Source organism: Callithrix jacchus, chromosome 14 (genome assembly GCF_049354715.1).
Source record: "Callithrix jacchus isolate 240 chromosome 14, calJac240_pri, whole genome shotgun sequence".
Lineage (NCBI taxonomy): Eukaryota > Metazoa > Chordata > Mammalia > Primates > Cebidae > Callithrix > Callithrix jacchus.
The window spans coordinates 45,768,822-45,782,258 of NC_133515.1; the positions used below are offsets into that span (position 1 = coordinate 45,768,822).

Here is a 13,437-nt window from a genome sequence, read left to right on the forward strand (position 1 = left end):
AGTGATTGTGCAACCTTGGGTAAACCCCTTAATCTTTTTAAGTCTCAGTATTCTCATCCTTAAAATGGGAGAAATAGTATTTCCCATTACATAGTTATTATGAGGCTTGTATAAGATAATACTCAGGGCACTCAGTAAGTGTTCAGTAAAATGTAAGGAGAAATTATTATTACTTTTACTCTGAATTTACCCTCACAGTGGTCATTGTGTGTAATCAAGGTCATTGATCATCATCTGTCAGGGTGTCAATCCACTCATCTCCACCTTCACCTCCCTAGTGCATCTCACCTTTTTATGCCTTTATATTTACCTTCTTCCCTCCACTCCCACCTCACAAGTAATCTCACAAACATAAACATGGATAGCATCCAGGGCTTGTCTGACAGAGCATTTAAAAATACATATATGGTTGCCAAAAAGAGGATCCTAAGCATGAAAGCCCAGAATTTTCCTTGCTTTAGGGCTCAGCAGATCTGGCTATTGCTTCAGAATGTGTTTGGCTGGCTTTCTTTGGTCCTTAATGAAACTCTGGGTGAGTAGTATCTAAGTGATGGATCCTAAAGGGCTCCAACCAGGATACTCAATTTGATGAAATAAAATCAACAAATATCCCTCTAGGAAGATTTGGATGCTGATGGGATATGAATGGGCTATGAAAATGCCTCCTTTGGAACTGGAATTCCTAATAAATAATGAATGTATAGTTGGTTAGGGCATTGTGACAAATCTGGCTAGAATCCTGGCAGCAAAATCTTGAGCTGAAAGTGTCTGTTTTTATTATACCCTTGGGACTGGAGAAAAATAAGTACAAAACTGCACTTTCTCCTACTTTTTGTTTTCATTTTAGTTTCAGTACAGCATAGGCCAACTGCACTGGGCTTAGGGAATGGCATTTTGCAGTATGTTTCAGAGTGTTTCCCTTTGTGTTCTTCAGAATTGCAGTTGATTTCCTTGGCTGGAAACAAGGATGAAAGGAGATGCTCATATCTAGCTGCCTCAATTCCCCGCCAGACCTAATGAAATGCAATCTACAGCATGATGACTAATGTAGTTCTTCGGTCTGTGGCTGCTGGCTCCCAACCCTTTCTCAGGTTTTTCTTTTCCCTGGATGCTGTCATTGGATCATGTAATAGATTGATTTGTGTCCCCCTAAACAGATGTTGAAGTTCAAACCCACAGTTACCTCAGAATGTAGAAACTGCTTGGAAATAGGGTCATGAAACTTGATAGGAAAATACCTCTCACCATATACAATAATCAACCCAAAATGGATTAGACTTAAATGTAAAATCTGAAACTATGAAACTACTAGAAGAAAACATAAGGAAAATTCTTTACAACATTGGATTGGGCAAAGAGTTTTTAAATATAAGATCTCAAAACTCAAGAAACAAGAGCAAAAGATAGACAAATGAGATTGCATGAAACAAACAAAAAAAATTGCACCACACAGGAAACAATTACCAAAGTGAAGTGACAACCCAGAGAATGGGAGAAAATATTTTCAAACTGCACATCTGGCAAGGGGTTAATATCTGAAATATATAAGAAACTTAAACAATTCAAGAACAACAAATATACAAAGAAATAGCCCCATTAAAAATGGGCAAAAGAGCTTAACAGACATTTCTCAAAATAAGACATACAAGTTAGAATGGCGATCATTAAAAAATCTGGAGACAACAGATGCTGGAGAGGATGTGGAGAAATAGGAACACTTTTATACTGTTGGTGGGAGTGTAAATTAGTTCAACCATTGTGGAAGACAGTGTGGTGATTCCTCAAGGCCTTAGAAATAGAAATTCCATTTGACCCAGCAATCCCATTACTGGGTATATATCCAAAGGACTATAAATCGATCTACTATAAGGACACATGCACATTGTCCTTATAGTAGTCATTGCAGCACTGTTTACAATAGCAAAGACTTGGAACCAACCCAAATGTCCATCAATGATAGACTGGACTGGGAAAATGTGGCACATATATACCATGGAATATTATGCAGCAATCAAAAATGATTTGTAGGGACATGGATGAATCTGGAGAACATCATTCTCAACAAACTGACACAAGAACAGAAAATGAAATACCGCATATTCTCACTCATAGGTGGGTGAGGAAAAATGAGAACACATGGACACAGGGAAGGGAGTACTACACACTGGGGTCTATTGGGGGGAATAGAGGAGGGACAGCGGTGGGGGGAGCTGGGGAGGGACAGCCTGGGGAGAAATGCCAAATGTGGGTGAGGGGAGGAAGGCAGCAAAACACACTGCCATGTGTGTACCTATGCAACTATCTTGCCTGTTCTGCACATGTACCCCAAAACCTAAAATGCAATAAAAAAAATAAAAATAAATGTAAAAAAAAAAAAGAAGACATACAAATGGCCAGTTGGTATATGAAAAAATGCTCATCATCACTAGTCATCAAGGAAATGCCAGTCAAAACCACAAAGATATATCACCTCATTCCAATTAGAGTGAAACAAAAGAAAATATGTGTTGGCAGAGAAAATACATGTACATGCTGTTAGTGATGGATATGCTAACTACTCTACTTTGATCACTATATAAAATGTACATGTGTCAATTTAAAAAGTAAAAAAAAGGATCCAATTTTTAACATAAAATAAATAAATAAATACATTCCAGAAAATCTAAAAAGACTTTAAAGGTCTGGGGAAGACAGAAAAAAAGCATACTTACTGTACCTTTCTCAAGTTAAAAACTGGACCCATTTTTTTTTTTTGAGACAGAGTCTTGATCTGTCACCCAGGCTGGAGTGTAATGGCACAATCTTGGCTCACTGCAACCTTCACCTCCCGGGTTCAAGCAATTATCTTACCTCTGCTTCCCAAGTAGCTGGGATTATAGGTGTGTGCCAACATGCCCTGCTAATTTTTTCTATTCTTAGTAGAGATGGGGTTTCACCATGTTGCTCAGGCTAGTCTCAAACTCCTGGCCTTGGGATCCACCCATCTCAGCCTCCTAAAGTGCTGGAATTACAGGCGTGAGCCACTGCACCCGGCCCAAGATTTCTCACTTGAAAACATGCTAAGCCTATTATTTGAAAAAGTAACTAACTTTTTGTTGTTGCTGTTGTTGTTGAGACCTAGTTTTACTTCAGTCGCCCAGGCTGGAGTGCAATGCTGCCATCTTGTCTTAACCTCCGCCTCTTGGGTTGAAGCAATTCTCCTGCCTTAGCCTCCCGAGTAGCTGGGATTACAGATACCTGCTACCATGCCCAGCTAATTTTTGTATTTTTAGTAGAGACAGGGTTTCACCATGTTGGCCAGGCTGGTCTCAAACTCCTGACCTCAGGTGATTCACCCACCTGGGTCTCCCAAAGTGCTAGAATTACAGGCGTGAACCACGTACCCGGCCACTAACATGTTGTTTAAAACAGCTGTCTTCAACCTTTTGGGGAACCAGGGACTTGTTTCATGGAGGACAATTTTTCCAAAGACATTAGATTCTCATAAGGAGCACTTTACCTAGAGCCCTTGCAGGAACCTTTGATAGTAGGATTCACACTCCTATGCGAATCTAATGCTGCTGCTGATCTGACAGGAGGTGGAGCTCAGGTGGTAATATGAGTGATGGAGAGTGGCTGTAAATACAGAGGAAGCTTCGCTTGCACACCCACCGCTCACCTCCTGCTGTGCAGCCTGCTTCCTAACAGTCAACAGACTCATACTGGTCTGTGGCCTGGTGATTGGGGACCCCTGGTTTAAAAACTTAACCTATTATTTGCAGTTTGTGAACACTCTTCGTTTCATGCAATCTCAGACACACCTTTTGAGAAATGTTGCATTTATTTACAACCCAGTCAACAAGTGGAGTATCTGAGTGAGTTTGCCCCACACCAGGGGCCATTGTGACAGTGAATAGGAGAGGATCCTGATAATGATATCCCAGAATAAGAGAAGAAAATGTGACTGACTGTGTTGCAAAACAGAATCAAGAGCCTCTCAATGACTCTTTATGCAGGAGGAGGTTTAATGACTGTCCTATCTAGATTTCTTTTCTTCTTGGGTGAGGAATAACTTTTTTTATCCAGGTGGTTCCACACTGTTGTCCTTGCTTGTCTGACCCTACTCGATTTACTTGTTTCTTCCTTCTTGCTGCCACTGAACCTAACCTTGTCATACAGATGTATTGTGCAGAGTTCTGACAAGTCCTCAGATTGGATGTCTGGGTGATGACAAAGGAGACCCACAGTTTTCCTAGGTATTGAGGAAGGAGACCCCGGCATCTGGGATCACCTCCCCCTCGACATTCACAGTGCATTTCAATAGAAGAAAAAGCAGGCCAACTGGTGCCTCCTGAATTACCTTCCTGTAAGTAACACGCTTGGTATTGGGGAAACTCTCTGGAAGACACTGTTTTTACTTAAAACAAGATTAACGCCCCACCCCATTCCTCCATCCGGAGACCAGAGCCTTTTCACATGTGATCTCTAAAGCGGTAATCCCAGAAACCCTTTCATATGTGATTTCTAAAACTGTAAACCCGAAATCCTTTCACTTGTGATTTCTAAGGCTGTAAACCTAAGATTCTTCCACATGTAATATCTAGAGTGTAAACCTAAGTAAAGGCAGAACCTTCCTTTGTTAGACGAGCTGGGTTTGGACAACTCATCACCCGGCTCCTGGCCGTAATAAACCCCTCCCTTCCCCATTCGGTGTTGGAGAGCTCTGTTTCTTCCGGCCACTCCTGCTACAGTATGGTTGAGATTTTCCATGTGTAGCTCTGTCATTTTAAGCTCACACACAGAACTGATGAATCTACAAACTGGCAGACTTTCCCAGCCCAAATGTGGAGTAGAGCTTAAAAGAAAGGAAGATGTCTCATGTAAAGTGACCCATCTAAGAAGTGGCCAAGTGGGACTCCAGCCCAGCCCTCCCTCACCACTGGCTACTCTTCTGCCCTGTTCAGATCCTTCCAAAGGCATAGTGCCATTGCAGCTGGAAAATCATTTCAAATCACTTGGCTATTAAAATTCGGTCTCTTAAACTGACATGAAGGTAGCTGTAATGCTTATTTTTTTCAATTCAAGCCCATCTATGATTTGCTTTATGCTTACCACTTGTCAGTCTGTGTGGGTTGTCTCCAGAACAGTTCGTCTGATCCTTACAACTAACCTGCAAAACACACAGGTTTAATTGTGTGAAAACTGCTATGACCTGAAAGCATGTTTTTCTGAATGTTTTTGTTCTTAACTTCACTTAAAAAAATCTCTTAAATATTGTTTCTGTATAGATATTACACGCACAAAATTTAAAGGTATAAAAAAGTATAAAGTAAGAGTAAACCCCCCCTTCTATCCATCCCTTATGCATTCAGTTCTCCTCTCCAGAGGCATCCGCTGTGCACTGTTACATTTCTTTTCTTATCTTCTACAAGTGTCTCAGGCATTTGCAGCATATATGTGTATATTCTGTCCCTCATGCACATGAATATATGCATTGTCCTGGATCTAGCTTTGTTTCACTTTACAAAATACTAAATATCTTGGGGATCTTTCCAACTTATCCAGAACTGCCTCACTCATTAAAAAAAAAAAACTGTCTTTGGGTGAACATTTAATTAAGTTATAATATTTTGCTATCATAAAAAGCACAGCAATACCTATCCTTGTGTGTATGTTTTTGTTTTGTTTTGAGATGCAGTCTTGCTCTGTCACTCATGCTGGAGTCCACTGGTGCAATCTTGGCTCATTGCAACCTTCGCCTCCCGGGGTCAAACAATTCTCCTGCCTCAGCCTCCCAAGTAGCTGGGATTACAGGTGACTGCCACCATGCCCAGATAATCTTTGTTTTTTCAGTAGAGACGGGGTTTCACCATGTTGGCAAGGCTGGTCTCAAACTCCTGACCTCAAGTGATCCACCCACCTCGGCCTGCCAAAGTGCTGGGATTACAGGCATGAGCCACTGCTTTGTGTTTGTATTTACTTAATATTGTATGGATACATTATTATATTTTACACACATGTAGGCAAAGCTCATTGCTTTTAAACTAAATAAAGAATGGTTTAAAAATTAATTTAATCCTTATGCCATGAATCAAAATATACTTTTTCTTGGCCTGTCTCATTCCTCAATTAGCAGATGGACCACATCGTCTGAAAATGGGTCAGTTTTTGCACGGGCTCAAACACATACAAAAGTATCTCAAATCTAGGTTGATTGGTAGGAGGCATGACTAAAAATCAGACTGCTTAGATACGGTGGAGGAGATTTTAGAATGAGAAATGAAATCCCAGAACCTCTGAATGTTAGAGTTTGAAGAGATCTTAAGGTTCAGGTCATTTTAGATGAGGTCCTAAATGACAAACTTATCTGTGCTTGGTCACAGAAAATGATTACTGGTCTACTGACTGATGGATGGATTTAAGTTTAAGGTAGTTGGAACTGCATCATCCAATAGAGCAACCACAAGCAATTAAAATATAGTTCAAATTGAGATCTATTTTAAGTGTAAACTACCAACAGGATTTTGAAGACTTAATACTAAAAAAAGTATTGACTCAATAATTTTTATATTGGTTGCACGTTGAATTGTTAGTATTTTGGATCTATTTGGTTAAATACAATGCATTCTCAAAACTAATTTCACACCTTTATTTTGATTTTTTTAAAATGTGACTTTCAGAAAATTTAAAATTACATATGTGGCTTGCATTTTATTTCTATTGGACAGTTCTGGGTTGGACTATTTGGGAAGGGGAAACCTACTTATTTGAAGACTCACTTAGGTCAGAACAGGGAATAAACTGATTTTCTCTGTTTAACTTCTATTTCCTGTTTGGGATGAGAAAGTTTATATTGAGACTATTGAATTTCATAATCTTCCCAGTATGTGTTCCTGTTTGAGGACGAATGTGGCATGCCCTTATCTTCACACTAGCTTTTACATTCCTTGCATGCAGCTGTTGTGACTGATTCATCAGACAACACTTCTGATTTAATGCTTGTCTGACCAGTTACTTCAAGAGAGAGAGAAAGTAGAGCATGTTCAAGAAATTGAGAGGTTGCTGTGCCTTTGCCAGTCATTCAGCCTGAGTCAAAGGGCTCATCTCAAAAGTACAGGAGGGGTCCCCAGGTACAAATTTAAAGATAAACATTGCAATGTAAATGATTTTGTCACACAACATTGTTTGTGTATGGGTGTGTTCCTAGCAGCTTTCTTGAGGTGTAATTCACATCCCATACAATTCACCCATTTAAAGTTTTTTTTTTTTTTAATTTTCAGTTGTACAACCATCACTACAACCACATTTAGAACATTGTCACCAGCGCAAAAAGAAACTTCTTATCTCATTATCAGTCACTCCACACTTCCTCCCAACCTCCCCAGCCTCTGGCAACCACTAATCTACTCTATGTCCCCATAGATTTATCTATTCTTGACATTTCAAGATCCATTCATGTGGTGTGCTTTCAAGGTCCATCCACTTGGTAGCACATGTCAGTACTCCATTCGTTTTTGTTGTTGTATAATAGTTGTGGGTATACCATATTTTATTTATTCATTCACCAGTTGATGGACTTTTGAGTTGTTTCTACTGTGTGGCTATTCTGAGCAACGCTGCTATGAATATTCACCTACACACTTTTTTGTATCATTTCACATGTTTCATTTCTTTTGGGTACATGCCTAGGAGTGGAATCGCTGGTCATATGGCAACTCTATGTGTAGTTTGTTAGGAACTGCTGGGCTGTTTTTCAAAGTGGCTGCACCATTTTACATTCCTACAAGCAATGCTTGAGGGTTCCGATTTCTCCACATGCTCTCGGCAACATTTGCTTTTTTTCCTTTTGAGCATAGCCATCTTCATGGGTGTAAAGTGGTATCTCCCTGTGGTTTTGATTTGCATTTCCCTGATGGCTACACTTGTGTTTTTATAATACATTTTATCCAGTTCTGAAAATCTACTCACCAGGCTGTTTATTCAGTATTAGTACTGGGGCTCCCTTCTCTCAGTCATTAGAGCATACCTTACTTCTAGATACTTCTTACTTTCTAGATCTAGAAATAAGGGGGGATGCCTACTGCTTAGTCCTTGTTGGCCACCTCACTACCCCTGCCCCTATACCGTCAACAGCTTGTCTCCCTCCACAGACCAAGTATTCTACTTTCTTTTTTTTTTGAGATGAAGTTTTGCTATTGTTACCCAGACTGGAGTGCAATGGCACGATCTTGGCTCACCACAACCTCTGCCTTCTGGGTTCAAGCAATTCTCCTGCCTCAGCCTCCCGAGTAGCTGGGACTACAGGCGTGCACCACCATGCCCAGCTAATTTTTGTATTTTTAGTAGAGACGGGGTTTCACCTTGTTGACCAGGATGGTCTCCATCTCTTGACCTCGTGATCCACCCGCCTCGGCCTCCCAAAGTGCTGGGATTATAGGGGTGAGCCACCGCGCCCGGCCCAAGTATTCTACTTTCACACTGGTGGCTCTCAACCGTCAGCTCTCTCAGCACGTCTCAGCTAGTGCCCCCATGAGGCCATTGCATGCGAGTGCAGCACAGTGCCCTGCCTCTTGCAGAGACTTGCACCCCTCAGTAACTTCCCCTCAGGTGGGAAGTGAAACTACTTCATTGTGTTCTCAGAACCCCTTTCCTTTTATGAAATTTATGCCAACTTATGCTTTGAGCCTATGCTTTAGGAAATCTAATTACATGTCATCTCTAGAGTACGGAAATCCAAGACTTCCATACATAAATGCTTACCCCTTGGTTTACAATGAGTTAAAGCAATAGAGATGGTGTCTTGGATAGAGTTCCCTAGAAGCGGAATCCAAAACAGGGATTTAGATGCAGAAGATTTATTGAGGGAGTGTTCTTCAGAAACAGAATTAAAAAATTTAAAGGGGCAACAAGAAAGAAGGGAGAGGGAAAGAGCTAGCAAGGTCGTTGCCTCAGGGGAAGCCTCACGTTGGTCTGACCCATAGGGGTAGACTCTAAGATAGTGCTGGCCAGTAGAACTTACTGTGATGATAGAAATGTTCTACAGAATCTGCACTGTCCAATAGAGTTTCCACTGGCTGACTGAGCACTTGCAATGTAGCTAGCATAACTGAGGAACTAAGTGTTTAATTAAATGTAAATTTAAATAGTTAATATGGCTAATGGCGACCACATCAAACAATATAGTTATGGAGTATAAACTTCAAGACAGAATTGAGGCAAGGGGGTTGGCCTCTTGTGCTCTCATTGGCTGCGGGCTGTCTTGGCCTTGGGAGAATGGGGTGGGGCGTAATTTCCCTGGTAACTGTGTTAGCACCAGACGTTCACACAGCTGGGGTGGGTGCACTGGACCAAGCAAAGGGGACGGGGGTGCAGCACAGCGCCTACTACAGGCTAGGTCTCAACAGGGTCATCCTGACATCATATTTTAATCTCAGTTCATGGATTCTCCAAGAACTAATTATAGCGGTAAAGTAACCTGAGGCCAACAACTAGCCATGCAAGTCATGCGGCAGAACAGCCTTCCCAATCCTCAAAGCTCAAATCGCTGGCAAATTTTCTAATGGTTTCCTGCTCCCAAGAGGAGGGTCATGATGTTTTGCATAAGCATACAAAGGAATGTAGAGAGAATTTTCTCTGTGGGTTTCTGAGTATTAGCTTTTTCAGCCGTAGAGAGGAATTTATTTGAATCAACAATATTTACTACAATCTCTGAGACGACTAGCCTCAGAGCTCTAAAAATGAAGAAAAAAGAAAATAACGTTGCTCTTCCTATGCTAAAGTATCATAGATTTGAAGTTATAAATGAGGAAACTCAAGTTCATGTTTTATTTATAGCTATTAAACTTGATTCATCGTGTTGAAAAAACACATTCAGCTTAATTTATGCAGGAATTAACTTTGGTGGAGATTAATTTTGAATCTACAGCTCCTTCGTAATGTATATCATCTCTATTCATAATTTTGGCTTGCAGAGAAGACAATAGTGAGTAAAAACAGGAACAAAAGCAAAAAAATTCCAAAGAGAAATTCTTTGAATCCTTAAAATGAAAATAACAAGATGTCTTAAAAATGGTGTCTTAAAAATAGCAAGATGTCTTCATTGGTGCAGTTAGAATTTGGAATTCATTTAATGGTTCTTTCCATTGAGTTTGGACATTTGGTACAGAGTTTTATCTGGAAATACCTGGAGCGGTGGCTCATGCCTGTCATCCCAGTACTTTAGGAGGCCGAGGCAGGCAGATCGTTTGAGGTCAGGAGTTCGAACCAGCTTGGCCAACCTGGTGAAACCCTGTCTCTTCTAAAAATGCAAAAATTAGCCGGGTGTGGTGGCAGGTGCCTGTAATCTCAGCTATATCTACATATAAATGTGTGTGTGTATGTGTGTGTGTGTGTGTGTGTATTTTAGAGACAATATTTTTCTCTGTTGCCTTGGCTGGAGTGCAATGGCATGATCACAGCTCACTATAGCCTTGAACTTCTGGGCTCAAGCACTCCTCCTTCCTCAGCCTCCCAAGTAGAGAGTACCACAGGCATGCATCACCATCACTGACTAACTGAAAAAAAAAATTCTTTTTTTTGTAGAACTGGTGGTCTTGCTATATTGCCTAGGCTGATCTCAAACTCCTGGGTTCAAATGATCCTCCTGCCTCAGTCTTCCAAAGTGCTTGGATTACAAGCATGAGCCACCATGCCTGGCCTATTTGGCACATAAGAATACAGGACTTGATAATAAGGAATTAAGAACTCTGGAATGTTTAAACTAGTCTTATCCTTCTGCTATCTATGCCACATCTGGGTAGACTACCAAGTGTGTGTGTGTGTGTGTGTGTGTGTGTGAGAGAGAGAGAGAGAGACAGAGAAGGATAGGAGAGGGTGCTTCAAGGTGGTTAAAAAACAGGGCTCTGGATTCTGATATTTTGGGTCTGTTTCACCTAAGAGTGAGCGGAACCCTGTAGATCTTGTCCTCTGTACCACTCTAGGAACCAAGGGTGGAATCTGGCCTGTGTTTCTAGGTTGTCTGAATTCCTTGGCACTTAAATGGTGTGGTATTCTGGTTAAAGAATTGAAAGCATCAGCCTCTTGAGTGTAGACAGCATTTGTTTCATTAATTTATTACTTTACACTGCATACTGTCATAAGGGTTTGTGATAAAACTTACAGTAAAGGAGAAAATGCCAGAGGTAAAAATGGAAGAGCCTGTGTTGCTCGTATATGTGTATGTGGCATATGTGTATATGTGTGTGTAAATGTATGTGTGTATAAAGCGTGTGTGCACATTGGGAGAGGAGACAGGTGGGAATGAGAGAAAGACAGCTGTGTCCAAAAAATCAAAGGGAAGCACAAAATAAAGCTTTGAGCCTCTTGGAAGTCAAGGGAAAAGAGGAACAATAGATTTCATGCCTAATACAAGAAAGGATATCAGCATGCCAAGAGGACTTGATTTTGTTTTGTTGTGGAATGTCATCTTTATTTTAATTTTTATTCTTTTTATTATTTGACATGGAGTCTCACTCTGCCTACTAGGCTGGAGTGCAGTGGTATAGTCTCAGTTCATTGCAACCTCTGCCTCCTGCATTCAAGCAATTCTCCTGCTTCAGCCTCCTGAGTAGCTGGGATTATAGGCACCCACCACTACATCTGGCTATTTTTTGCATTTTTAGTAGAGAAGGGGTTTCACCGTATTGCTCAGGCTTGCGTAGGCTGGTCTCGAGCTCCTGACCTCAAGTGATCCACCCATCTCGCCCTCACAAAGTGCTGGGATTATAGGCATGAGCCACCTCACCTGGCCATCCTAATGTTTTTTTTTAAAGAAATAAAACTGTCTTTATTAAAAAACAAAAACCAATAACATAGTAGATAATGTCTTCGTTCCTTTTCTCTTCTTAAACCTCACCCATTTTACTTTCTGATGTTACCTGCCACACGCTGGCTGACACTTGTATAAATACTGGCCCCTGATGCAGGGAATGCTGTTCAGAGCTCTTCACACTTGCCTCTACCTGTGCAAACCCTCCGGTCAGTCCAAGTGCCAGTAGGCAGGCAGAGTAAGAGGCAGTGAGTTGGCCTCCACCTTTCCTATGGCAGACGACGCCCTCTCTCTGCAGTTTATTAAGGTTTCCATGACTCTTCTTTCCTCAGCCCCCAGCACTGCTGTCACCACAGCAGCCAGCACCCAGGACTCCAGGTCTTCTCTGGTGATGGGGCACGTGTGCCAAGGGAGGGTGTCTGGCAAGAGGGCAGCAAAAAAGTCTCCCCTACATGGAGTCTTGTCTGTTAGTTTTTAATTTTAAAAATTGCCGGGGCATTCGACCTGGCCATGGGTTTTACTGGACACAAGCAGAGAGTCTAATATTAAGTTGTTGTTCTGTGGATTATGTGACCAAGTGAGTCATTCGGTTTGCTTCTAGCCTGTGTCCTTGGCAGTTGCATGATTTAATTCTGAAAGGAAAAACAAATCTCTCTCCTTCACCAGCGCTCCACAAAAAGCAAGACGGGAAGCTTAGCCAAGTGCGCAAATCTCTACTGTGAACTTTTCTGCCGCATGAGGGGAATTACTGGCCCTTGAAAGCCATTGCAGACAGATAAGAAGCAAGGTTATAACATGATTTGACATGGAGTTTTGAAGAGTCTCACTTAGAAATGTGGAAAGTGCGGCTTTAGAAGCACCATTTCAGGAGATTAAGATTTGAAATTGTGTTGCTTTATCTTGCCGTTTTCTTTTCACAGGCTTTTCCTTAGGTTTTGTCGTGGAGTCCCTTTTTTTTTCTTCCTTCTTTCTCCAGTGTACACTTGAAGGTTTGCAACGCTTCACGCTTGAAGACTTGGGAAAAACTGAGTCAATTCAATCTGACCGACTTCATAGTCACCGGCTTCACATGCATTTGCTTGCTGTGAAAAGAAAAGCATGTGAAGAAAAATATATTGCCACTGAAGGAATGGATCTGTCTCAAATATAATTGCTCATTTTTATCTGTCCCTTGTGTACATACTCCTTCCAGCCCTAGCTCTTCTGAATGGACGCACCCTCCAGGCCACTTCCGCATCCGGCCACGCTACCAACGTCTTTGCCAGTGCCAACGTCCTGGGTCTCTTCTTGATTCTCTGAGATCCCTGGGGCTGCTCACAAGGCTTGAGGCCCTGGGCTCTTAGAAGCTGAAAGAAAACCTGAAAGAAATTCACTGGGCTTTGCAATCATTGTGCTAAAACACCTCCAGCAAGGAGCTACATCATCCCATTTCCGGGCACGTGGGTGCTGGAGCTACTGGGCTTCTAGCCCCGGGTTGACGGTCTTAGAGAACTTGAGATCAGATTCTGGTCCAGAGGGCAGAGCAGATTGAGTTTCTTGAGAAGAAACCAGGAAGCAATGACCGGCCTTGGATTTTCTGGAGCAATCCTGCTTTTAAGCATTTTTATTTTGTGGTCTACAAAAATCCTTTTGTCCATATTAGAGCATGTGTT

The 13,437-nt window shown here is 41.5% G+C and overlaps 1 long non-coding RNA gene across 1 annotated transcript in view; it reads left to right on the forward strand.

Moving 5' to 3' along the window:
* LOC118147302 (uncharacterized) overlaps positions 1 to 12,952 on the forward strand; it is a 28,913-nt gene extending 15,961 nt beyond the window's left edge. The window contains exon 3 of the long non-coding RNA XR_004733559.3: positions 12,706 to 12,952. This is a non-coding gene — a long non-coding RNA (uncharacterized LOC118147302). The remainder of the gene's footprint in view (positions 1 to 12,705) is intronic.
* Positions 12,953 to 13,437: the final 485 nt, after the last annotated feature.